This window comes from Carcharhinus amblyrhynchos, chromosome 15, assembly GCF_965287045.1.
Source record: "Carcharhinus amblyrhynchos chromosome 15, sCarAmb.v2.hapA, whole genome shotgun sequence".
NCBI classification, from domain to species: domain Eukaryota; kingdom Metazoa; phylum Chordata; class Chondrichthyes; order Carcharhiniformes; family Carcharhinidae; genus Carcharhinus; species Carcharhinus amblyrhynchos.
In genome coordinates this window covers 20,753,479-20,780,579 of record NC_137338.1, presented here as the reverse complement: position 1 = coordinate 20,780,579, position 27,101 = coordinate 20,753,479, and the positions used below count along the sequence as shown (strand labels likewise).

The following is a 27,101-nucleotide window of genomic DNA, read 5'->3' as shown; positions in this document are numbered from 1 at the left end:
GAAACAAGAAGACATTTGGGACTGAAGTGATAATCATTTCCAGTGGAATTTCGGTGAACTTTATGAACTTGCTTCTTCTTCCTGGTAAACCAAGTCATTCAGGAATAGAATGTCTTGTGTCAATATAGTCTGGAATGCTTGAGCTATGCAAGGCGGGGGATTGTGGAAAATGGTGTAAGGGTGTTAGTTAGGCCTCAAATTGGCACTGACCATCGAAGGAAAGAGTGTCAAAAAACACTGTGGGGAGGAGGGAAGGCAAGAATAATGAGGAGAGGAGAAGAAGGATTTGCCTTGGGGGAAGGTTAGCCAGTAAAGGCAATGGGGGAGATGGAATCCAAGTGTACCAAGTGTGTGGAAAAGAGCTTGGGCAGAGAGTGGCTATCTGAGGGAAAGCAAAAATATTTAGGAAGAGAGGCAGAAACTTTAGACAGTAGCAGGAGGTAAAGGGGCAATGGCAGCTAAAGTATGAAGTAACCTGGGAGGGAAAATGACACAGTAAGAAGTCTCACAACATCAGGTTAAAGTCCAACAGGTTTATGTGGCAGCAAAAGTCATTAGCTTTCGGAGCGCTGCCCCTTCATTAGGTAAGTAGGAGTTCTGTTCACAGACAGGCATATAAAGATTCAACTCAATTTACAAAATAATGATTGGAGTGCGAGTCTTTACATGTAATCAAGTTTTAAGGTACAAACAATGTGAGTGGAGAGAGGGTTAAGCACAGGTTAAAGAGATGTGTATTGTCTCCAGCCAGGACAGTTAGTGAGATTTTGCAAACCCAGGCAAGTCGTGGGGGTTACAGATAGTGTGACATGAACCCAAGATCCCGGTTAAGACCGTCCTCATGTGTGCGGAACTTGGCTATCAGTTTCTGCTCAGCGACTCTGCGTTGTCATATGTTGTGAAGGCCGCCTTGGAGAACACTTACCCAAAGATCAGAGGCTGAATGGCCGTGACCACTGAAGTGTTTGCCACTCTTGTCTGGTAGTTGTCGAGCAGTGTTCATTCATCCATTGTTGCAGCGTCTGCTTGGTCTCCCCAATGTACCATGCTTCGGAACACATGAGGGTGGCCTCAACCTTAGTTGCCCGAGGGCATTTGAGAGTCTACCACATTGCTGTGGCTTTGGAGTCGCATGTAGGCCAGACAGAGTAAAGATGGCAGATTTCCTTCCCTAAATGACATCTGTGAATCCTGTGTATTTTTTCAACAATTGGCAATGGTTTCATGGTCATCAGTAGATTCTTAATTACAGATTTTTTTTATTGACTTCAAATTCCACCACCTGCCATGGCAGGATTCGAACCCGGGCCCCCAGAGCATTAGCTGAGTTTCTTGATTAATAATCTAGGGATAATACCACTAGGCCATTGCCTCCTCCCTTAAAACCTAGGACTCCTCTATGGTGCCAAAAGAAATTTAATAACCTTCCTAGAACAGCTAAGATACTTTTCTCCTCTTTCACCTTGGACTATAGGTGGAGTTGTAGGCCATTCAGCCCCTTGAGCCCGTTGCTGCAATCAATTAGATCATAGTTGATTTGTATCTTAAGCCAACAGTGGAATGTTTATTGGGTGAAAGTGATAAACAGGATGCTGGAATGCATCATAGAACATAGAACATAGAACACTACAGCACAAACAGGCCCTTCGGCCCACGAGTTGCGCCGATCACATCATAAGAACATAAGAACATAAGAAATAGGAGCAGGAGTAGGCCATCTAGCCCTTTGAGCCTGCCCCGCCATTCAATAAGATCATGGCTGATCTGTCGCTGCTCAGTTCCACTTTCCCGCTTTCTCCCCATAACCCTTAATCCCCTCTCTTATCAAAAACCCATCAACCCGCGTCTTAAAAATATTTAGCGAGGCAGCCTCCACCACTTCAACGGGCAGAGAATTCCAGAGATTCACCACCCTTTGAGTGAAGAAGTTCATCCTCAACTCCGTTCTAAACCACCCCCCTTTTATCTTGAGGCTGTGCCCCCTAGTCCTATTGTCTTTTTTGAGCGGGAAGAGTCTCTCCACCTCTATCCTATCCATCCCATTCATCATCTTATACGTCTCAATGAGATCTCCCCTCATTCTTCTAAACTCTAACGAGTACAAGCCCAGTTTATTCAGCCTCTCCTCATAGCTCAACCCCCTCAACTCCGGTATCAGCCTAGTAAACCTCCTCTGCACTCCCTCCAAGGCCAAAATATCTTTGCGCAGGTGCGGTGCCCAAAACTGCACACAGTACTCCAGCTGCGGCCTCACCAATGCCCTATACAGCTGCAGCAAGACCTCCCTACTTTTATATTCAATCCCCCTCGCTATGAAGGCCAGCATCCCATTCGCCTTCCTGACCACCTGCTGCACCTGCAAGCTGGGTTTTTGCGACTCATGCACAAGGACCCCGAGGTCCCTCTGCACCGTCGCCTGCTGCAGTTTTTCGCCCTGTAAGTAATAGTCCTTCCTACCATTCTTCCTACCAAAGTGGACCACCTCACACTTGCCAACATTAAATTCCATTTGCCATTTCCTGGCCCATTCGCCCAGCCTATCTAGATCCTTCTGCAGACTCTCCACACCCTCCGCACAATTTGCCGTTCCCCCAATCTTGGTGTCATCAGCAAATTTCGACACCCTACACTCGGTTCCCTCCTCCAGATCATCTATATAAATGGTAAAAAGCTGAGGCCCCAGCACCGACCCCTGGGGCACTCCACTAGTCACCATCCGCCAATCCGAATAGCACCCGTTGACCCCCACTCTCTGCCTCCTATTTGACAACCAATCCTCTATCCACGCTAACACCCTACCCCCAACTCCATGTCCCTCGACCTTCTGCAATAACCTCTTGTGAGGTACTTTGTCAAACGCCTTCTGAAAATCTAGAAAGACCACATCCACCGGCTCTCCTCTATCCACCGCCCTAGACACATCCTCATAGAACTCCAGTAAATTTGTCAGACACGACTTCCCTTTAATGAAACCGTGCTGCGTCTGCTCTATCAAGCAATTCCCTTCAAGATGCCTCGCAATTTCCTCCTTAATGACAGATTCTAACATTTTACCCACCACAGACGTCAAACTAACCAGCCTATAATTCCCCGCCTTTTGCCTGGCACCCTTCTTAAACAACAGCGTAACATTAGCCGTTTTCCAATCATCCGGCACTTCCCCAGAATCCAGCGATGTCTGGAAAATAACCACCAAGGCATCCACTATCACCTCTGCCATTTCTTTCAGAACCCTCGGATGCATTCCATCCGGTCCTGGGGACTTGTCCACAATCAGTCCCTCCAGTCTCAACACCTATCTATAACCCCCAATCCCATAAAACCCCATATACTCATCCAGAAGTCTTTTAAAAGACCCCAGCGAGTTCGCCTCCACCACCACTGACGGCAGCCGATTCCATTCACTCACCACCCTCTGAGTGAAAAACTTACCCCTAACATCACTTCTGTACTTTCCTCCCTGCACCTTAAATCTGTGTCCTCTCATAGCGACCATTTCAACCCAGGGAAATAGCCTCTGAGAATCCACCCTATCTATTCCTCTCAACATTTTATAAACCTCTATCAGGTCGCCTCTCAACCTTCGTCTCTCCAGGGAAAAGAGACCCAGTTCCCTCAACCTATCTTCATAAGGCATGCCTCCCAGTCCAGGTAACATCCTTGTAAATCTCCTCTGCACCCTTTCAATAGCTTCTACGTCTTTCCTATAGTGAGGCGACCAGAACTGCGCACAGTACTCCAAATGAGGCCTGACCAGGGTCTTATAAAGTTGCAGCATTACCTCCCGACTCCTAAACTCAATCCCTCGATTAATGAAGGCCAGTACACCATACACCTTCTTAACCACCTCTTCCACCTGCGGGGCCGATTTAAGAGTCCTGTGGACCCAGACCCCAAGATCCTTCTGCTCTTCAACACTACTCAGACTCCTGCCCTTGATAGTGTACTCGTTCATCCCGTTGGTTCTGCCAAAATGGACGACTACGCATTTATCCGCGTTGAAGTCCATCTGCCACTTCTCTGCCCAGTCCTGCATCCTATTTATGTCCTGCTGCAACTTTTGCCATCCTTCCAGACCATCCACAACACCACCGACCTTCGTGTCATCAGCGAACTTACTTACCCATCCTTCCACTTCCTCATCCAGGTCATTTATGAAAATGACAAACAGCAAGGGTCCTAGAACAGATCCCTGGGGCACTCCACTGGTGACTGACCTCCATTCAGAAAAAGACCCATCCACAACCACTCTCTGCCTTCTGCAGGCAAAATAAAAAGTCTGACAACACCAGGTTTTAGTCCAACCTATTTATTTGATAATATACTCACAAGCTTTCGGGTTAGCCCCTTCGTCAGGTGAATGGAGAGTTCTGGCCTCAGACAGAGCATATAAAGCACAGACTGTTTAGAGATTACTGATTAGAATGCGAATCCTTACACCTAACCTGCTGTTCAAGACCTGAAGTGGCTGATAATGTGAGTGGAAGGAGCACTGATCACAGGTTAAAGAGATGTGTATTGTCTCCAGACAGTACAGTAAGTGAGGTTTTGCAAACCCAGGCAAGTCACGGGGGTTACAGATAGTGCGACATGAACCCAAGATCCCTGTTGAGACCGTCCTCATGTGTGCGGAACTTGGCTATCAGTCTCTGTTCAGTGACAAGCCAGTTCTTGATCCACAAGGCCAAAGGCCCTTGGATCCCATGCCCTCTCACCTTCTCAAGAAGTCTTGCATGGGGGACCTTATCAAACGCCTTGCTGAAGTCCATGTACACCACGTCCACGGCACTTCCTTCGTCAATGTGTTCAGTCACATTATCGAAGAACTCAACTAGGCTCGTAAGGCACGACCTGCCCTTGACAAATCCATCGTTGAAGAGTGATAATTAGCTTGGACAAACTTGAACACTGTGTGTAGTTTTAAAACAAATAAACTGGATAAAGATTCAATATCCCAAGCTTGGAGACAAGAGGACATGAACACACGTTTGGACAAAAAAAAATGAACATTGTAGAATGTATTAAGAATTTCAAAAAGCTGATGCCCAAATATTTGGCCAAATTCTATTAGAGTTTCAGAGATAAGATGGATAGAAACAGTGTTAGAATCTCTGATGGTGTTTTGTAGCCACGTACAGCCTGGTATTCCCAAAGCAAGTGGGACATAATAGGGGAAGGAAGGGGAGGAAGTTAATTTGAGTTGTTAGTTTATTACATCTCATGGCATTTCATGAATAATTTACACCTCCCGAACTGTTAGATTGCTTTAGGAAACAGGAAAGCAAAACCTATACTTTTTTCCCCCTGAAAACGACAATATGTTTTTTGATCTATTTTCACCTCCATTAAGAATGAACATTACTACTACAATTCTTTTGGCTGAGGCCACACCATTTAACAATAATGGACAGAATGATAACAAAAATGTTTTATCCTCCTTTTCATATGTCCAGATGTTATTTAGTTATCCTAAATTGTAAATAACGCCTGGAGTGTAATGGTAACATCCCTACTTCTGGGTCAGAAGTTTCAGGTTCAAGTCCCACTTCATGATTTGGTGGCCATGGAAGGCGTGTCCTTAATGTGGCCAAACATGTTATCAGCTGGTAAATCCTTTCAATTCACCTGACAATAGGTGGAAAGTTTGGGAGAGTTTCCTGTTCAGCCATATTGCAGAAAGCAATGGCAAACCACAGCATTATTTTGCCAAGTGTAATGGGATTTGAATTCAATAAAAAAAATCTGTAATTAAGTATCTACTGATGACCATGAAACCACTATCGATTGTCGGAAAAAACCATCTGGTTCACTAATGTCCTTTGGGGAAGGAAATCTGCCATCCTTACCTGGTCTGGCCTACATGTGACTCCTGAGCCATAGCAATGTGGTTGGCTCTCAACTGCCCTCCAAGGGCAACTAGGGATGGGTAATAAATGGTGGCCCAGCCAGTGATGCTCGTGTCCCACGAATGAATAAAAAAATTCATGAATCAATCCACTGGAAGTTCAGTGTTGGCAATGCATTCTCAGGGTATCTGAAGGAGGAAAACAAAATGGGGCTTATTTTGGTGAAAGGGTGAATTAGATGCACCAATTTGAAAGTCTGTTTTTTGCTCACTATTTTGGCCCTGATATCAGATTCCATAATTCAAACTTGCATGGAAGCAATAATCAGACACCTGTAGCTTTAGCATTCAATTGCTAAAGAAACACAGTGGACAGAATTTACTGGCTGTTTAAGCCGGCTGGATTTTCTGGTTCTGCCAACAGCCATCCCCGTTTCACGGTGGTGTGGGGTGGATTCAGTGGGAAATCCCATTGATAGCAGCGAGACTAGAAGATCATGCCATGGGCCAATGGTGGGTCACCTCCTGCTGCTGAGAAACACACCATGAGGAGGCCAGAGAATCCCATCCAATGGTTGGTTGTACATTTGGGCTTCACTCACCCACTGAAGGTGTGGATTGTACTGGCTGAGTCAGAGTGACTCAGGGTCCAAGTGTGCAGATTCTAGGAATTGGCGCTGGAGATGGAAAAGGTGCAGTGAAGCAGAGATGTCCTGTATCATGTGCAGGATAAGGGTCCACGTCCCATTCCTGTCCCCCCCTCCTATAACAGTTGATGTCACTCTGCTTGGCCTTATCTCCTCATTCCTCCTGCAGGCCTAGGGTGGCTCTTTAGAAGGCAACAAAGATCATGCACTCACTTTATTCTCTTTTTATTACTAAAGATAAATAAAACTAATGATAATTAAACTAATGCGCTTCCTTAACAGGGGGCAATTCTCCCAGCCCGCTGTACTACTGTAGCAGCACAATGGGCTGGGAGACATCAGTCATCAGCGGAGGCCACTTAGCAGGCTCTCCGCTGGGCATCATGGCCTCTGCATGTCTCTGGCTCTGGGAGTCATTAGCTCCGCACCAGAAATCGGGGGGCCGGGGGGGGTTGTTGTTGGGGGGGTGGGGGAGATGGGGAGTGTTGGGCGGGGGGAGTTGGGGGGAAACGAGGCTGCCGAGAGGGAGAGGTGTTGAGACTGCCAGGGGGAAGGTTGGTAGTCAAGGAGATTGGGACTGGCAGGGGGTAAGACATCAGGGCTTGGCTTGCCCAGAGAGATCCAGGAGACCAGCATCAGATGGGCAGTGATGGGAAGAACTAGGAGCAGGAGTAGGCCATCTGGTCCCTCAAGCTTGCTCTGCCATTCAATAAAATCATGGCTGATCTTTTTGTGGACTCAGCTCCACTTACCCATCTGCTCACCATAATCCTTAACTCCTTTCAAAAATCAATCTACCCTTGCCTTAACATTCAATGAAGTAGCTTCAACTGCTTCACTGGGGAGTGTATTCCCCAGATTCACAACCCTTTGTGTGAAGAAGTTCCTCCTTCACTGAGCCCTAAACCTGCTCCCCTTTATTTTGAGGCTAAGCCCCCTAGTTCTAGTTTCACCCACCAGTGAAAACAACGTCCTTGCTTCTATTTTATCTATTCCCTTCATAATTCTATGTGTTTCCATAATGTTCTCCTCATTCTTCTAAATTCCTATGAGTATAGCCCCAGTCTACTCAGTCTCTTCTCATAAGCCAACCCTCTCAACTCCGGAATCAACCTGGTGAATCTCCCCTGCACCCCCTCCAGTCTCATGTAAGGAGACCAGAACTATACACAGTACTCCAGGTGTGGCTTCACCAACGCCTTATACAGCTGCAACATAACCTCCCTGTTTTTAAACTCCATCCCTCTAGCAATGAAGGACAAAATTCCATTTGCCTTCTTAAGTAACAGCGCGCTTGCAAACCAACTGTTTACGATTCTTGCACAAGGACACCCAGGTCCCTCTGCACAGCAGGATGTTGCGATTTTATTACCATTTAAATAATTGTCCATTTTGTTGTTATTCCTACCAGAATGGATGACTTCACATTTACCAACATTGTACTCCTTCCCACTCAGGCATTCAGGAGGCTGGCAGTGCAGGGCCACTGTGCATATGCGGATCTCTGCTCTAACAGTGCATGTGCGATGGCTCGCTCAGTGGTATGCTGCTGGCCTCTCCAGCGGGAATAGGCCCCGACCCTGATTTTCAGAGTGAATCATGTTAGGGCATTCAGAAGTGCTCAGCATGTGGGAGATTCATTCTGAAATTCCTGCTGTAACAATCAGCGGGAGCTACCCTAGTTTTCACACAAGTGCAGCACTTAGAATTTTTTGGGAAAATCGCCCCCATGAAGTCTCAAATTAGGACTGAAACGAGGACAGTTTTCTTTACTGAAAGGGTTGTGAGACTTTGAAGTTCTCTACCTAGATGGTTGTGGATGTTCAATAGATTTTTATATCCTCAGGAAATTATGGGACACAGAGATGGTGTGGAGAGGTGCAGTTGAGGCAAAGGGTAAACCATAATCCCATTGAGTGGCAGAACAGACTCGAAGGGCTAAATGACCTACTCCTGCTCCTATTTTCTACATTCTTGTTACAGTAGAGAAGCACCATTTACCTTTATTTGCCAAAGTCATCAAGGAATTTCTGAAATAAATGTTGATTCAGTTTTGGTGAAGCCTTGACAAGTCTTTTGATGTCCATCAAAAGACCTTTTCAAACATCCAGTGACAAGTGATCAGTAAAAGGTGATGTACCTTGAAGTAGCACTCAAAATCCTCTGCAATGTTTAGCTTACTCCTAAAGAGTTTGGTTTAGGAGATGTCAAGTGCTAGCCACTACTGTTCTTAGTGAGTATCAACAAGCAACTTAAGTGGTAATATAAAGACATTCTGCAGCCATCCTTTGCATGAGTTTCAGCTCCCCTACCAAGGTGATGATTTATGTGCAGTCCTGAGAGCAGAACTCACAGAAGGGGAAAATATAGAGAGCAATGCCCTGGCAACTTGTAGATAACTTACAACAAACCCTTTCTTATTGTAAGGAAGTAGTTTGTTATTGGTTAAAGGACAGCATTAGCTATCAGTACTGTTTATATTATCACTTGTTGGTTTAGAGTTGTTGTGAGTTGGTGGCAACCTTGGAAGGCTGGTTGTGGATAACTCGCAATGCATACTGGCTGTTTGTTACTGTGCTATGTTGTTTGTTCTTCTATATTTAAAATGGTGTGTTTATTGTTAATACCGTTATATTGGGTGTTATCTTGATAATTTACTATTGTGAGATGGCATTTTGAAAGTGTAAAATGTATTTTTGTATTTGTAAATTGTTTGATAAATAGAAGTGTGATTTATGTTAAATGCCATCTAACTTAAGACACCACCCAGACCATCTCTTACAGTTATAGAGATTTACATCATGGAAACAGGCCCTTTAGCCTAACTTGTCCATGCCAGCCTTTTTTAACCTAGTCCCAATTGCCCCTGTTTGGCCCATATCCCTCGATAGCCATTTTACCCATATAACTATCTAAACGCTTTTTAAAAAACAAAATTGAACCCGTCTCTACTACTATCTCTGGCAGCTTGTTACCTGTCACCTTGGAGACTTATTCCTATCTAAAATATCTGGAGGAATTGCTGTCTATTTGCCCACAATTTTCTTGTCTGTTCACATAATACAACTTTTATATTAAAAAATCAAGGAAACAGGGCAATAACTTTTTGGAAAATAGTGCTTGTTCCTTCCAGAGCTTTGGTTTTATTCCTTTAAGAAAGTGATGGGAGTTATCTGAAAAAAAATCTGTGAATGTTCCAAAACTCATTTCAGTCTTGGATGGCCCATTTTAGCTTTGACTGTTTGAGTGTCTGTTCATATATTTGATCAGAAAGTTGTGAGCTGCCTTTGTGTTTGCAAAGCTATCACCAATTTGAGTAATGAGCTAAAGGAAAGAATGTGCCATTCATAGCTTGAAGTTAGTCAGCTCAATCAGTTTGCAGTGTTAGGGTAAGGATTTAATTCCACTGACCAACTTATTAAACTTTATTGAAATATGAGAAACCCTGATATACTTTAATTTGTAGGCCAGTTGTAACCATGTGTCTTGTTTGGTTGTTGTTTGGTTCCCATTTCTTCAGAATACAAAGAGTACTAACAGAAAGAAAAGAACAAAGAAAATTACAGCACAGGAACAGGCCCTTCAGCCCTCCAAGCCTGCACCAACCATGCTGTCTGACTGAACTAAAACTCCCTACCCTTCCAGGGACCATATCCCTCTGTTCCCATTCTATTCATGTATTTGTCCAGATGCCCCATAAAACTCACTATTGTGTCTGCTTCCACTACCTCCCCCAATAGCAAGTTCCAGGCATCCACCACCCTCTGTAAAAAAAAAACTCTGCCTCGTACATCTCCTTTAAACTTTGACCCTCGCGCCTTAAACCTATGCCTCCTAGTAATTGACTCTTCCACCCAGGCAGAAAGCTTCTGACCATCCATTCTGTCCATGCTCCCCTTAATCTTGTAGACTTCTATCAGGTCGCCCCTCAACCTCTATCAGTAGTTTTAGTCACAGGAGTAGGGCTTTCAGCCATTGCATAGTTAATAGCACTCTCACCTCTGGGACACAAGGTTCCAGCCCCACTCAACAGTTTGAGAACAAAACAAAATCAAGGCTAGCACTCCAGCGTAATACTGAGGGAGTGCTGCACAGTCAGAGGTGCTGCCTTTCAGATCTGATTGAACCGAAGCCCCATCTGCTTGTTCGGGTGGATGTAAAACGTTTCAAAGAAGAGGGGAGACTTATCCCCAGTGTCTTGGTCAATGTTTATTCTTCAGTCACTGTCACAAATAAACAGATGAACTGGCCATTACTACATTGCTGTTTGCGGGAGTTTGTTAAGCATGCTTTGGTGCAATGTTTAAAACAATGGCTACACTTCAAAACTCAACTTAAATTGTAGTAAAGTTCTTTGGCCATCCAGTAGTCTATATAAAGCACTTTATAAATGCAAGTCCTTGTTTCAGCTTCTATGCTGCTATGGTGTTCAATTAAATCATGTACATTGATAAAACTCCAATTACCCTCCTAGCTTCTGATCAGATGAGATCCTTATTGAACATAACACTTGCCATCTTGACAGATGTCCCAGCATCCAACTGGGGAGAGAATTCAAGATGTCCGCCACCTTTTGGGTGAAGGATTGTTTCCTGGTTTCCCTCCTAAAGGACCCATCTTTGAAATGTGAATGTTGTCTGTTCCCCATCCGTCCCCCTACTACTCCATGACCTCACCTTACAAAAGGAGATGGGAAAATCAAGAGAAACAGTCCAATCTTGCTATCACTTTAAACAAAATTGGACTAACCCTCAACCTTTCATTTTAAATTGTAGACAGGAAGGATATCCACTCAAGACAGGTGAGACCCTTTAATAAGTAAGCAGCTTAGGCTTTGACATTAATGATGCCTGATTGTTATTTTTATGAGTAGGATAACAGGGTGGCTACCCTGCCAATGCTGGGCCCCAGGTCCAACAGTAGCATCTTGCATTTTTATAAGTAATAAAACATTCAAAGGAACTTCAAAACAAAAGTTGACACAAGGTCCATGAAAGGAGATCCTAGGAAAGGGAGATCTTAATGAAAATCTTAAAGGGAGAGAGAGAAGTAGAGAAGATTTAGGGAGTGGATTCCAGAACCACAGGGCCTTGGTAGCTAAAGGACAGCCACCAATAGTGGAGGAAGCTAAATCAAAGCCATTCACAAGAATTTGATGAGTGCTGATATTACAAAGATTTGTGGGGTTGGAGAAGATTATAGAAACAGGGAGGGAGGTGCTGGGGGAGACCACGGAGAGGTTTGTAAACAAGAATAGGAATGTTAAAACTGAGATGATCCTGGACCAGGATCCAATGTTGGACAGTGAGGACAGGACTGATGGATGAAAGGGACTCAATTCAAGTGATCCAGAGTCTGAAATTAAAGAAAACAAACACTGTGGTTTTCTTTAGGACCAGGGAGAGTTGGAGAGTTCCTCCTGTTCTTCACGAGGGAGCCTTGAATTTCCCCTGTCCTCCCGTTCTTCCATGCACTCCAATCTACTAGCCTTGTGTTGGGGACCATTTTCTTGAATTCCAGCAGTAACCTTTAAGCTGCCGGATTTTTAAACAGTCGGGCAGCCAATTCAGTCAAGTTTGGACACACGGTATAAAAATGAGGCCTAGTTATTAAAATTGGCTGAATCTCCCTGTGACCATTCCCTCAGAGCCTGACCATTCACTCAGCTGCCTTTCACCCCATTATTGGAAATCAAACTCCATTTGTTGTATCCTGAAAATAGTTTAAGTGTGTTACAGAGTAACAAAGTTTGAATCAGAATTTGCGACTGATGAAGGAAGGAAATCAAGGCCTGATTTTCCCTCTGCTATCCCAATAGGAGTGCCACATTCAGGACTTTAAAACCCGGTTGGTTTTTACCTCAACTTTCATGCCAAATCCCATTGTAACTCTAACTAATAGCTTTTTCTCTTGGGGAAAGTCCGAAGCAGCACGGTGGCACAGTGGTTAGCACTGCTGCCTCACAGCTCCAGGGACCCGGATTTGATTCTGGTCTTGGGTGACTGTGTCTGTGTGGAGTTTGCGTGTTCTCCCTGTGGCTGCATGAGTTTCCTCCCACACTCCAAATATACGCAGGTTAGATGGGTTGGCTGTGCTAAATGGCCCTTTAATGTCCCAAGATGTGTTGGCTAGATGGATTAACCATGGCAAATGGGTGGGGTTTATGGAGATAGGGAGGAGCAAAGTAAGATACTCTGTCAGAGAGCTGGTGCAGACTCGATGGGCTGAATGGCCTCTTTGGCACTGTAGGGTTTCTATGAAACTATGATACTCAGATAAAAAGGAAGGGCCCTAATTAAAATGAAAATCATGGATGAGGACATCTTCATCAATACACCATTTTAGCTGAAAATAATGAAATCCCACCCAGTGTCTGAACCCCAGCAGAAAAGCTGCATTGTGTGAGACCGACTGAAGATGTGTTTTTAAAATAAGGGGATTTCAGCATCAGCTCTCTTGCATTGTGACCCCTACTAGAAATCACACACTCAATGCAGATAGGCTGACTGAATTGTCCCATGGCTGCATCGCCTTTAACCTCACAAGAATAAGGCCACTGTATCCTCACAAATGGCCTGTCTCCTGTCCAAAATGTACAGAGAATCATAGAATACTTCCAGTGCAGAAGGAGGCCATTCGATCTATCAAATTTACACCAACAACAATCCCATTCAGGATCCTTTTTCTGTAATCCCGTGTACTTAGCCTACTAATCACCTTGACGCTAAGGTGCAATTTGAGCATGGCTAATCAAACTAGCCCACATATCTTTAGACTGTGGGAGGAAACTGGAGCACCCAGAGGAAACACACGGGGAGAATATACAAACTCCACACAGACAGTGACCCACGGCCAGAATCGAATCCAGGTCTTTTGGCCTTGGAGGGAGTGCAGAGGAGGTTTACTAGGCTGATGCCGGAGTTGAGGGGGTTGAGCTATGAGGAGAGGCTGAATAAACTAGGCTTGTACTCGTTAGAGTTTAGAAGAATGAGGGGAGATCTCATTGAGACGTATAAGATGATGAATGGGATGGATAGGATAGAGGTGGAGAGACTCTTCCCGCTCAGAAAGGATAATAGGACTAGGGGACACAGCCTCAAGATAAAGGGGGGGCGGCGGTTTAGAACGGAGTTGAGGAGGAACTTCTTCACTCAAAGGGTGGTGAATCTCTGGAATTCTCTGCCCGTTGAAGTGGTGGAGGCTGCCTCGCTAAATATTTTTAAGACGCGGGTTGATGGGTTTTTGATAAGAGAGGGGATTAAGGGTTATGGGGAGAGGGCGGGAATGTGGAACTGAGCCACAACAGATCAGCCATGATCTTATTGAATGGCGGGGCAGGCTCGAAGGGCTAGATGGCCTACTCCTGCTCCTATTTCTTATGTTCTTATGTTCTTATGAGCTGTGAGGCAGCAGTGCTAACTACAGTACCACTGGTACACAGGACTTGACTTCCGAGTTAAATCTGGGGATTTAATTTGAAATTAATTATGAATTTACAACTGCTTTACCTCTTCAGTGCAACAGCAAATAAGCAGCAGAGAAACGCAAGTTTTAAACTAAGTATGGATCATCCATGGTATGATTACACCAGTGAGATAAAATTCCTCTTCTAATGAGAAACAGGAGAAGGTCTGTTTTGTTCTCTAATTAATGGCCCAGTAGCAAAATGAACTGTACATTTCAAAGTCATGCATTCCAGCAATTTGTCATGGTAAAAAAAAACATTCGTCATGAAGAGCGTTTCACCCCTAAGGGCCTTGAAGTTAGATAACTTTCACTTACTTCTCGAGTAAAGAATCGAGTGAAATATTCTGTGCCCTGCTGACAGCAACTATGAGCGTGGTATCAAAAATTCCTTTCGCTGGTGAGGAGAGAGTGAGACGTCAAATGGATAAAAGATAAAAACAGAAAACACTGGAAATTGTAAGCAGGTTTGGATTTAATTTGTTTTGACTCACTATTTATTAGCATAAAGTGAAAAGTATTGCTTTTTACGCACTATACAGAGAAAGCCATAGAGAAAGAAAGGAGAGAGTGCAGAATGGAGTGTTACAATCATAGCGAGTGTGTAGAGAAAGATCAACTCAATATGAGGTATGTAAGAGATTGAATTAGTTTTGAGCTTATTTATTAGTGTCACAAGTAGGCTTACGTTAACACTGCAGTGAAGTTATTGTGAAAATCCCCTCTCCGGTGCAACTTCAGTAACTGAGGGAGAATTTTGCATGGCCAGTGCACCTTACCAGCAGGCCTTTACTCCTGTTCCTATGTTCTACAATCAATTAGGGGAATAAAGCTATCCATGTCAGTCTTAAAAGCACAAAATTTGTGCTATGAGATGACTGCAAAATTATTGGACATTAGTACGAGATGTCTGGTCTTTGAGTCTGGCTTTAAATGTGACTTTAACACATTCCCAATGAGTCTAACCTGAACATTGATTCATCTTTATTTTTCAGACCTGTCAATCTGACATTAATATCACCAGAAACAACAAATTTGGATCACTGGACTTGAATATAAACTCTACAGTTCATCTCTAGTTGCACAGGCCCAAACAAACTAGTGGAGGAAATCCCATTAGATTCTAAGAAGGTAAGTAGAAGAACTTTAAATTTGGCTATAGGACATAGTTTAAACCACTCTGCAAGGAGCACATTGCAGGGTAAAGAATTCCTGAGTATGTGAGATATGAAGAATGTAGAAAGGAAAAGTCAGCAGAAAATTAAACTTGAAAGAAGAAAAGGGACTTCGTCTGAAGAGCAGATTAAGTGTTCCGCTGCACATATCTCGATAAATCAAATGCTGGAAACATTTCTACGGCTATTACAATCAGATAAGAAAACTTGGGAACACTTTAAGTCGAATTAAGCACATGTTAGGTATCATGAAAGTCCTTGCAATGTAATTCAATATATTTGACACATATATAAACTAGAACACAGAAAGAGGTCACTTGGCCCATCTGTATTGGTGCTAGCTCCTCAAATGGACTCTTCATTTCACTTCAACCCCATTTCACCTGTACTTTTATAGTCTTTTTCAAATACTTAGCCCCAATTCAATTTCAAAATACTGTCTCAATGGTCAGTTGTGGTCAAATATTCTAATCACCTATTTGTTTGAAAATGAGTCTCCTAATTTTGTCCAATGAAAAGGCAATTTTAAGATCTTGTTCTCGTAACAATAGCTGGCCATCTTATATATCACTGGGTGAATGTACTATTCTCGATATCTGCATTATGGCTAGGTCATTGCATATTGAACACGTTTTAAGTCACCAAGACTCCTGAGACAACATCTTCTAAACCTACGATCTTAAGCATCTAGAAGGAATTGCATTATAGATGATAGGCAGTGAATCAAAAGACAATAAATTAATTGAGTTCCTCTAATGATGTTCAAAACAATCAAAATTTATCATGTTACACTCAGTGCCAGGTTTCTAGAATTCTTTGCAATGTAGCTTTTTTACTTTTAAAGCAGATTTTTATTTTCACTTCTCTCTGTTAGGCAGGTGGTGCCAGACTGTGAATGAGTTATTGAAAGAGTAGCATATGTTTTAAAGTTTATTTATTAGTGTCACAAGTAGGTTTACATTAACACTGCAATGAAGTTACTCTGAAAATCTCCTAGTTGCCATACTCTGGCACCTGTTCGGGTACACTGAGGGAGAATTCAGCATGGCCAATGCCATACTAAAGACGAACCAGCACGTCTTTCCCTGGCACTGTGAGGCAGCAGTGCTTACCACTGTACCACTGTGCTACCCCTGGATTGTTTACAAAGGACTAGAAAGGATTTGGCTGCATACTGTATTGTAATTGACAAATAAAGGAAGGATGTGCATTTCCATAGCGAACTATATTGTCTCAGGACATCCCAAAGCACATTTCCAATAATGAAATAGTTTTGAAGTATGGTCACTGATGTAATGTAGCAAATCTTATTTTTCTCACAACGACGGATACTTCAGCAAAAAGGATGAAGACCTTATGGGGGCAAATTGCTACTTGTTGGATCCAGTTTCAAGCGAAAACAGGGGCAAGAGGGATTAATTTCACAGGGCTATTTCTCAAGTTTAAAGAAGGCTTGAAATGTCAGCACCAGATGGCTTTGGGACAATATGCAGGCATCATGAACATCTGCATTAAGTAGGTGTAAGGTATTGATGAAGGCTAACTAGCTATTTATGCACAATATTGCTGCCAAAATTTGTGTAGCATTGATGTGCTGGGCCTGTTCCACTCAGGATTTACATCAGCCTCACATGAGACTGGCAACATCTATTCTAACCATCTTGTGGAGCAGCAAGACTGGTCCATCACACACATTGAGGGGCAATCCACCTAACCTGCATGTCTTCACCTGTGGGAAAAAAACCCAGAGCATATTACACAAAACACAAGGAGGAAATATTATCCTGATATTGCTGTTTTGATCTGTAATCCATCCCAGAACACTGAATGAACAGCGAAAGATCAACCACAACACAACACCCTCTAGTGGCAGCATGCCACACACAGGGGGTGGAATTTACTGTCCCTCCACCCCCCATAGTGGCATGTTCGTTGGCAGGGGAGCTTTTTTGGATAGGAGGGTGGCAGCGGGGACCATGCAATCTTTGTGCCACTTCCTTAATGAAGTCCATGGAAGGAAGGTCCCAGCCATCTTTTGGCCACACAGTTGATTGTGGACCTTAAGAGAGCAACGTAGGGTCCATATTTACCTATTGATAGGGTGTGAGGGAGTGGTGGAGGTGATTGGTACTTTAAGTAGAAGGTCTTTCTGAAAAGAGGCAACTCAGGGCTCTCACCATCTCTCTAGTTGACAGGCAAGACTTATCACCTTCGTAAAATTCTGCCCTCACACACAAGCAGACAGACACAGACGCATACAAACAAGGGCTAGACCTTTCTGATAGTACATCGCAATATTAACAATTGTGAGATAGAAAGGTGAAACATTCTGGAGCAATCCAGATTCAAGGCTTTGCTTCAAAGTTTTGCCGATGTATAATTGCACAACTCATAAAATAAAGGGTTAAAATACTGACTTATAGCTCATAGTTGAGTACAAGACTTCATGTGGGTCATTGGGAAATAGTGTGAACAGGAGGAGGTTTCTTTCACAAATAGCAAAGAAAATCAAAAGGAGAGTCAAACTGAGCTGAGGGAGCCATTTCAAGTCTAAGACAGAATACCATCTCTCTCGAGAATTCATATTACCTTCATGAATCTGATCTTATTTTAGTGATACTTTGAAGCGAAGGTTTTAGTCTGGATTGCTACGGAATGTTTCATCTTTCCATCTCACAATTGGTAATATTACGATGTACTATCAGAAAGGTCTAACCTTGTTTGTGTGTGATGGCAGCAACAGAAAATGGACAGGAAATGGATGGATTTAATCTACAGATGGCAGTAATTGTTAATGGCTTTTAAAATTCTTCTGAAGGTCGAGAGAAGTTGTGAAATAGAATCAGAGTCCCTACAGTGCAGAAGAAGGCCATTCGGCCAATCGAGTCTGCACTGACCATAATCCCACCCAGGCCCAATTCCTGTAACCCCACATATTTAATTTGCTAATCCCCCTGACATTAGGGTCAATTTAGCCTGGCCAATCATCCTGCACATCTTTGGAGTGTGGAAGGAAACCGGAGCACCTGGAAGAAACCCACACAGACATGGGGAGAATTGTGCAAACCCCACACAGACAGTGACCTGAGGCTGGAATTGAAACCGGGTCCCTGGCACTGTGAGGCAACAGTGTTAATCACTGTGTCACCGCGTTGAAGAAAATCTCAGAGTTCAGCAGTTTGCCATGGGAACAGTTATCACAATGTTATCATCGCTGTAAATATTATCACAATCTCAATGTGATCATATTTTTAATAATTTTGCAATTAGTCACAATAGCTGGTTTTATCACCTTTGTAACTGAAGAGGTGATGTTTTCACACTTGTTTGTCAGTCTGTTTGCCCATAAACAATATTTCCCAGGAACGGATAGATTTCAGCAAGAGTTGGTACACAGAAAGGGTACGGCCCAAGGAATAGCTGGTTAGATTTTGGTGAAGATGTAGATCCAGGTGATGGATTTATTTAAACGGGCCATCAACACTGGGACATAGGGCAAATAATCTCCTTTTCAGAATGTTGTGGGTTATTCTATTTAGAATATCCTTGACTGCCTTAGAATGTGATGGATTGTCTCAGCTGCCATTGTGGAAATTGTCACAGCTGTTAAAATGTGAGCAGAGTTTTCAGCGCTGGTTGTTGAATGTGGATTAGCCTGAAGCCGCCTCAGGGAGATGAGAGCTGTTCGGAAAAAGTTTTCTTTTTTCGGACTTGTCATGACAGAGCGAGGAAGTCTTATAATGCCATACAGGTGTCCCAACCGCTGGACTAGAAATTTAGGACTTAGAACATAGAACATTACAGCGCAGTACAGGCCCTTCGGCCCTCGATGTTGCGCCGACCAGTGGAACAAATCTAATGACCCTCTAACCTAAACTATTCCAATGTTATCCATATGCCTATCCACTGACCATTTGAACGCCCTTAAAGTTGGCAAGTTCACAACTGCTGCAGGCAGGGCATTCCACGCCCTTACTACCCTCTGAGTAAAGAACCTACCTCTGACATCCGTCCTATTATTACCACCCCTTAATTTAAAGCTACGTCCCCTTGTGTTAGCCATCATCATCCGAGGTAAAAGGCTCTCACTGTCCACCCTATCTAACTCTATGATCATCTTGTATGCCTCAATTAGGTCACCTCTTAACCTTCTTCTCTCTAACGAAAATAACCTCAAGTCCCTCAGCCTTTCCTCATAAGACCTTCAAGACTTGATGGCTATGGAAAGCATATTCATAATGTGGCCTGTTAATCCTTCCAGTACATCTTATGACATGGTAAGACTGAGTGCTTTTGGTCGGCCATACTACAGAAAACATTGGCAAACTACTGCAATATTTTGCCAAGTATAATCATGGACCAATGGAATAGGAGACCATAATTGGGGCGGCACAGTAGCACAGTGGTTAGCACTGCTACTTCACAGCCCCAAGGACTTGGGTTCGATTCCCGGCTTGGGTCACTGTCTGTGTGGAGTTTGCACATTCTCCTCATGTCTGTGTGGGTTTCCTCCGGGTGCTCCGGTTTCCTCCCCCAGTCCAAAGATGTGCAGATTAGGTTGATTGGCCATGCTAAAAATTGCCATTAGTGTCCTGAGATGGATAGGTTCGAAGAAATAGTGGGGTAAATATGTAGGAATATGGGGGTAGGGCCTGGGTGGGATTGTGGTCAGTGCAGACTCAATGGGCCGAATGTCCTCTTTCTGTACTGTCGGGTTTCTATGATTCTACGAGTTGCCAATGCACTATTAGGAAATAATACCTGAAAAAAGAAAAGTTATAGATCATCAATCAGACAGGGAAAAGCTTCAAGGAAATGCTGCAACATTAAAATAATGTTAAGTTGATACAACAGGGCTGAAGCTTGTGCTCGACTCAGTGCTTTCTTCACTTGTTTTATATTTTTCTCATGTATTTGGGTGCAACATAGAAAATACAAAAAAAACCACAGCAAAGTAAGAGGAAAATAGGATAAACAAGAAATATCTGGCCATGATTTGGGAATGATGCAGGCATCTTAAATCTGGACTTTGAGTCACAAGACAGAGCAAGATCAGTGCCCCAACTACATATATTCCATTGCTAAATTTAACTCCCCTTTCCCAATGGCAGAATTACTTTTTGTTGCATTTCCAATTCTTCTAGGATTTTTTTTAACAATGAAAGATACAAGAGTATGATGTATGCACATGTCATACTCTGTCACAGCCCCAAATATAAAAGCATCTTGTCATGTAAACATCTTGCATTAAACACAAAAATTAGACTAGGATGAGAGGTTGGATCGCACACACACTTAGGTGCATCCAGCAGAGGCAGCAAAACTGATATTAAAGCGGACGAGAATGAATTGGTCCTGTTGTATCAATAGGATGTGATCGCTCCACCTGCCAAAATTTTGCCCCCTCCTGCCATGAGAAACAGACTGTGGGGAGAACAGGGAATCCCTTCCTCCCTTGTGTCCTCTTTTATCATTTACTTTCCTACCTATTTTTGTGTGACCTGCAAATAGTCATTGGATGATGTATGTAACAGTTAGCTGTAGATGATTAATTGGTCAGATCATGATGCACAGAACGCACCTTGCCAATAGGGAGTTGGCCTTTTGTTCAATTACACGCTTCAAGTCGAAACAAAGATTACTGAGGCCTCGGAGGGCAAGCTGAGCCCACAGATTTTTCTGAAGCACCTTTTTAATTTTGATTCAACAGTGGCAGTCTGTAAAGCAGAAACAATCCTAAAGGATGCACAGGGATTAAATTTCAGACTCTTAATGAGTCCTGAATTCTCTAACTATGAGGGCTTGGTGTTTGTGGGAGCCTGAGAGTTTTTTTAAGAAAATATGTGACTGATGCTTGATCTAACAGTCTGATGATTAAGGTCCAACTCATTTTGAAAGGTTGAAAATCAAGGCTTGTCCTTTTACAATGTGAATGAGGTTATTCAACTCTAGACTGTTCTCCATAGAGATTAAACATTGACAAGGAAGGAGTTTGGAGTCAATCTTCCAGTTCATTGGCATTCAGAGCAAATCTTCATTATACACAATGACAAATGCATTATTGTACTCCTCATCATTCCTTTCCAAGGAGGTGGTTGCATTAGGAACTCTGAAAATCAGTGGTCTTTTTGAGTATTATGCTTTGATGCACTTACAGACTTCATTACCGTTTCTGCTCAAACCTATTATTTTGAGCAGGGTCAATGGGCAGGATTGAATCAAGGCCACCGGGTTTGGCTTTCCAGATGGGAAGCCAGGCAGACCCTCTTATTGCTTCAATAGGGGAAAGCCCACGGTGAGGTGCCAGTATAGAGTCTTCCCGACATTAAGAACCTCAGGGTGGGAAATCCCAGCCTCCAAGAACTTCTGGGCATTGGAGGGCCATTATCCTCCATTCTATCATAGCCATAAGGTAAGATAGGAGCCAAATTAGGCCATTTGGCCCATCAAGTCTGCTCCACCACTCAGTCACAGCTGCTAAATTTCTCACCCCATTCTCCCACCTTTTCCCCGTAATCTTTGATCCCCTTACCAAGCAAGAACCTATCTATCTCTGTCTTAAATATACTCAATGACTTGGCCTCCACAGCCTTCTGTGGCAATGATTTACCACCCTCTGGCTGAAGAAACTCCTCCTCATCTTGGTTCTAAAGGGTTTATTTTGAGACCATGCCCTCGGATCCAGGCCTCTGGGAGTGCTGGCAGTAGCAAGCAATACAGCCACCAGAGGCCCAGGATCAATGAGGAACCTAAGGCCAAAGGTGAGTGAGGAGTGGGTGAGGGATGAGGGGGGGGGGGGGAACCAGGTGGTAGTGAGGGAGTTGGAGGCAAGAGCAAAGAATGGCCTCAGTAATCCAACCCCCAATGCTTAATCAGGATGATGGGATGAGTTCCTTAAGGAAGCATTAATTACCCACTTAAATTAGTATCTAGGCAGGGAAGACATCTTTGAACTTTTATGGCCTAAACTTAATCATGAGGAGGTGATGACAGGTCCCTATCTGGCAACCTCCTATCCAACTATGTGCCCCCTGCCTCCAAACTCAACACCAGAAAGTGGAGTGTGGGGGGCGGGGTGCGGGGGGGACATTAAATTTCATCCAATTGTTCTGAATAGCTCAGTTCAAATCTTTGCAGTTTGGACCAAAAAAAAATGTCTGTCAAATACATTGCAGAAGGGTTTACAGTCCTTACTCCTACAACTGTCAAAAATGCATAACTCAAAGTTACTGCTAGCATAGGGAGTGCTCCTTGCGTGAAAGCAAACTGAACGCATATTTGGTAACAAGGATATCTAGTTGGTTTTCCTCTAGATAAAAGATTTCTTGAATCATTTCATATTAACAGCAACATCATTTATATTCATATTAACATCATTCAAAACCTAACCAGGTATTAACCTTGGACACATGGGTCGGGATCTGACTGTTTTAATTGCTGGACCCAAGTGTTGTAGAAATGACATTAGAATATCCTATGAACTATAGGTAGATGGACTATGATCCATATGTGCCTCTTAATCAAAGAATGATCTACAGAGACAAGTCCACCATCTAAATTGCATTACCTGTCAAAATGGCCACCATTGCTCTTAAATGTTATGCCACAGGATTCTTCCAGGCACTCACTGAGAGCCTTTCCAGCAAGAAGGGCTTATGGAAATTCTTTATAAAAGCAATCACTGCAGATGCTGGAATCTGAAACCAAAAGAGAAAATGCTGGAAAATCTCAGCAGGACTGGCAGCATCTGTAAGGAGAGAAAAGAGCTGACATTTGAATTCAGACGACCCTTTGTCAAAGCTAAAAGACATAATTAAGTAGGCGATTTTTTACCGCATTTGAGTTTGAGTTGGTTTATTATTGTCACATGTATTAGTATACAGTGAAAAATATTGTTTCTGTACAGGAAAAGCATACCATTGATAGAGATGGAAACGAGAGAGTGCAGAATGTGGTGTTACAGTCATAGCTAGGGTGTAGAGAAAGATCAACTTAATGCAGTGGAGGTCCATTCAAAAGTCTGATGGCAGCAGAGAAGAAGCTGTTCTTAAGTCGGTTGGTATGTATCCTCAGGCTTTTGTATCTTTTTCCTGACACAAGAAGGTGGAGGAGAGAATGTCTGGAAAGCTTAGTGTCCTTAATTATGCTGGATGCTTTGCCTGAGCAGCAGGAAGTGTAGATAGAGTCACTTGCTAACTATGTGAACATCAATATAGTCATGATGTGGAGATGCCGGTGTTGGACTGGGTAACCTCGTGTTGTCAACCACAACCTGCTGTTGTCAGACTTCTAACAACATCAATATAATCAGCAGCCTCAGGGCTACCTGATACTTCGAGCTTACCACAGGCCTTCATGCATATAGCTTATTCAAGCACCCACTTTCAATCCACTTTCATATCTAAGTAGGAAATGTTTTGTTCCATAAATATATAAATAAAATTCAACTCAGAGGGGAAAATATTGCATCATCACATGGTTCTTGGTTCTTTTGTACAAAATCAATTTAGAGAGACCCATTTACTGTGTGAATCTCAAAAGCAATGATTAGCTGTATTACCAACATTAATGGCTTCTGGAGCTTCTATTACAAATTCACTGAGAAATTTCTCATAGTCATGTTCAAGATTTATGTATTAAAACATTTTGCCTTTTTGATGACCTTTCACCCAAAGGCAGTACTGTCAGGAAAATTTGTAATTTTTTTAAAACAACTGTGGAATCTTTAATTATCCTCAAGAATGTTAAGTCACTCTGTGCATGTCCTTCAGAATCTTGTACACTTCAATCAGGTCCCCCCTCAGTCTTCTCTGCTCCAATCCAAGCCTACCCAATCTCTCTTCATAACTTGAATGTTCCATCCCAGGCAACATCCTGGTGAACCTCCTGTGCACCCCCTACAGTGCAATCATGTCCTTCCTATAATGTGGCAACCAGAACTGCGCACAGCACTCTGGCTGTGTTAAGACTAGAAGCTGTGTGGCTGGCAGCTGCCAAGGAGGACTGCAGCCACAAAGGAGAGCCACAAGCAGAGGGGCTGGCGTCTGAACACAATGAGAAAGCAGACAGAGACAGAAAGAGAAACACACCAAATTTTTGTGAGGATAGGAGGCAATCAAATCTCTCTTAGGAGGTGGCCAATTCTCCTGTTTGGCAGAGAAAGAGAGAAGGAATCCTGGAGACAATGTGTGAGCAGCCTAAAAAAAAAGCTCTGAAATTTAGAAAACCGTGTGAATAACTCAGCAATGCTAAAGAGCTGAGTGTTTTCCAAGAAGTGGCCAAACCATGCAGTGGGCTGTTATTGTTGGTTAGTTGAAAAGGAACATTGGAAAGCTACACCATCAGAACTGTCATGATCTGTGGGGGAGAAGCAACACAGAAGCGTGTCTTACTGATGATAATCATACCCATGAAACTTGGAGATGAACGCTGGTGTTTATAGGATTTGTGGCTGACCCTACATGAATAAAGAACATCATTTTGCAATACTGTGTAACTATATATTGTCACACATGCTGAAAAGGAACTCTTGTGTTGTGTAAGGCATATCTTTGTTGACTATTTAAAAGGAAATTTACTTTTGTTTGAAGTATAATTTGCATATTAATTTGTGTCTAATTGCAGTGGGTCTGATTTGTGTTAATGTAAAAGTTATGAAAAGTGAAATCTTGCTGGTAATTTCTTCATTTGTGGGTCATTCAATAAATTTGATTGGCACAGTGATTAGCATTGCTGCTTCACAGCGCCAGGAATCTGGGCTTGATTCCCAACTTGGGTCACTGTCTATGCGGAGTTTGTGCATTCTCCCCGTGTCTGCATGGGTTTCCTCCGGGTGCTCCAGTTTCCTCCCACAGCCCAAAGATGGTTAGATTAGGTTGGCTATGCTAAATTGCCCTTTAGTGTCCCGTGATGTGTAGGTTAGAGGATTAGCAGGCAGTACTGTCAGGAAAATTTGTAATTTCTTTAAAACAACTGTGAAATCTTTAATTATCCTCAAGAATGTTAAGTCAGTCTGTCCATGTCCCTCATAATCTTGTACACTTCAATTAGGTCGCCCCTCAGTCTTCTCTGCTCCAATGAAATCAACCCAAGTTATGTGGATGGGGACTGGGTGGAATTGTTGTCAGTGCAGACTCAATGGGCTGAATGGCCTCCTGCTGTATTGTAGGGATTTTATGTTTCTAGTTTAAACTTATCTCATGGGGATCATGATGTCTTCAATCAAGAGAGCAGTCGATTGAGACAGCTCACTGAAAGTCCTACCTAAGCATATAACCATTGTGATCATTACATGTATAATGTGAAACCCTATTACTCACACTTAAGCAACTTTTCTTTCCCTTACAAATATTTGTTTCTTTATAATTTCTAAACAAAACTATATAACTTTTCTTCATCTTCTTGTATTTTGTAGGATTGTTCATTTTTTATAATTCTTTCATGGGATGTGAGGGTCATTAACAAGGCCAGCATTTCTTACCCATCCCTAGTTGCCCAAGGGCAGTTAAGAGTCAATCACATCACTGTGGCTCTGGAGTCACATGTAGACCAGACTAGGTAAGGAAGGCAAATTTCCTTCCCTAAAGGACATGAGTGAACCAGATGGGTTTTTATAATAATCAGTAATAGTTTCATGGTCACCATGACTTTGAATTCCAGATTTAGTCATTGAACTCAAATTTCACCAGCTGCCCCAGAACCTTAACCTGGGCCTCTGGATTGCTGGCACAGTCCCATTACCACAATGCCACCATCTCCATTAATCGTCCTTCTTGGAGCATCGTTCATGCCTTGCCTAGTTGGCCTTCTCTCAAACCTCTTTGCAGGCTGTGGGTGTAGACTCTGAAAATACATCTAAATGCTACCCCATTGGAAACTACCTCAGACCCAGACTGTGGCACTGCTTTCAGTGGGAGGGTCCTAATCATCCACTCTAATATTGGACACAACTCTGGAAGCATGTAGGACACTTGCCATGATGCAAAGAAAATGGCCCAGGTTTTTGCATTTTGGTTAGGTATGCAGGGACAGGAAAAACCCCTGCTCAGCAAAATTGGCCTCTCACAGGTCACATTTCCATTCTAGGGGCTGAGCTGTATTAGAAGTTGGGTTTGCTGTTCTCGGAACGAATGTAGAGGCTGCCAGCTATAGAGACAGGCTGGACAAAAGGCCTCCTTTCTGTGATCAAGCACTTTGTTGAACTAAAGAAAATAAAACGAAAGAAGCCTGCGCCAACCATGCATTCCTTATTCCCCTTCCATTTCAACACTTGCCACCTTATGCCCCCTCCCCCTTCCACATTTGGTGGCCTCTCAATCCCCTAAACCCCCCACAATCCAATGACCCTTTATAAATTCTGTGCCAATTTAATGCTAATTCATGTCCCCCTCCCATCATGCTTTGCCCTTATCCCTTACATGCCACCTCACCTAGTACCTTGTAATAGTTCATTAACAGCTTTGACATTTTCTGCTTATTGATAGTTCCTTGACAGTTGGGCAGTTTGTTGACAGTTCATTCACAGCTGAACAATTCTTCGACAGTTCATTTATGGCTGGACAGTCGTTGACAGGTCTTTGACAACTAGACAGTTCTTTGACAGCTTGACAGTTCCAACGTGTTTGTGCATAAAAAGGGAATAATCATGTTCACAGTTAATCATCCCAAAGGGTTCTTTATCTCTCCACAAGCATGTTACTCCTCCCAAAAGTGTCCCAGAACCACATCCAAATGGGTATCCAGGCTATCCATGTGAATCTATCAGGTTTGGGCTTCCTCTTACTTGTTCCAATCTATGCACCCTAGATTTCACTCTCCTGACTTATAAGAATCTTACTTCAGTGGAGGCAGTGGTGATTTAAATGGCCAGCTGCCTTGGTAAACTGCATATGTGCAAACCTTGGACTGGCTCCACTCCTGCTGCAACAAAAGTCGAAGATGCCACACTCAGGGGCACTCGTAAAGCTTTTA

The 27,101-nt window shown here is 43.1% G+C and overlaps 1 protein-coding gene across 5 annotated transcripts in view; it reads left to right on the top strand.

The window, feature by feature from the left end:
- The window catches only part of col8a1a (collagen, type VIII, alpha 1a), a 154,039-nt gene that overhangs the window by 58,867 nt on the left and 68,071 nt on the right, over positions 1–27,101 (top strand). For 4 of the 5 annotated variants that reach the window (XM_080203553.1, XM_080203551.1, XM_080203550.1 and 1 more), the window contains exon 2: positions 14,952–15,087. The exons of the other annotated variant lie outside the window; for it this stretch is intronic. The gene's annotated coding sequence lies outside the window, so the exon portion shown is untranslated. The remainder of the gene's footprint in view (positions 1–14,951; positions 15,088–27,101) is intronic. 5 annotated transcript variants of the gene reach the window in all.